Below are 282 nucleotides of genomic sequence, written 5' to 3'. Positions count from 1 at the left end.
GGAGATAGACACCGACCAGGGGCCTTCACTCCTCATTGCTTCTGGGCCTTTTGGCTAAGATCAAGTGTAGTATCTGTTCTTATCAGTTTAATATCTGATATGTTCTCTATCTGAGGACAATGTATTAAGTGGATTTCTGGAGCTTGGAGATGGAGTAGGAGCTTGCTCCATCCACTCCACGCATCGACCTGGTATTGCAGTACTTCCAGTAATGGTGCACCCCTTTTAGGAATATTTTACTCGGTTTTCCAAAAGCAGATTATTTTCCCCCCACACGGAGAG

General features: G+C 45.0%; 1 non-coding gene across 1 annotated transcript; it reads left to right on the top strand.

Annotated features, from left to right (window-relative positions):
• Positions 1 to 34: 34 nt before the first annotated feature.
• Positions 35 to 225, top strand: LOC114010136 (U2 spliceosomal RNA). Its single transcript, XR_003551508.1, has one exon. It is a non-coding gene; the product is annotated as a U2 spliceosomal RNA (small nuclear RNA).
• Positions 226 to 282: the final 57 nt, after the last annotated feature.

This window comes from Tupaia chinensis, unplaced genomic scaffold, assembly GCF_000334495.1.
Source record: "Tupaia chinensis unplaced genomic scaffold, TupChi_1.0 Scaffold137404_1, whole genome shotgun sequence".
Lineage (NCBI taxonomy): Eukaryota > Metazoa > Chordata > Mammalia > Scandentia > Tupaiidae > Tupaia > Tupaia belangeri.
Note: the sequence above shows the minus strand (reverse complement) of the source record. Positions and strands in the feature narration are given on the sequence as shown.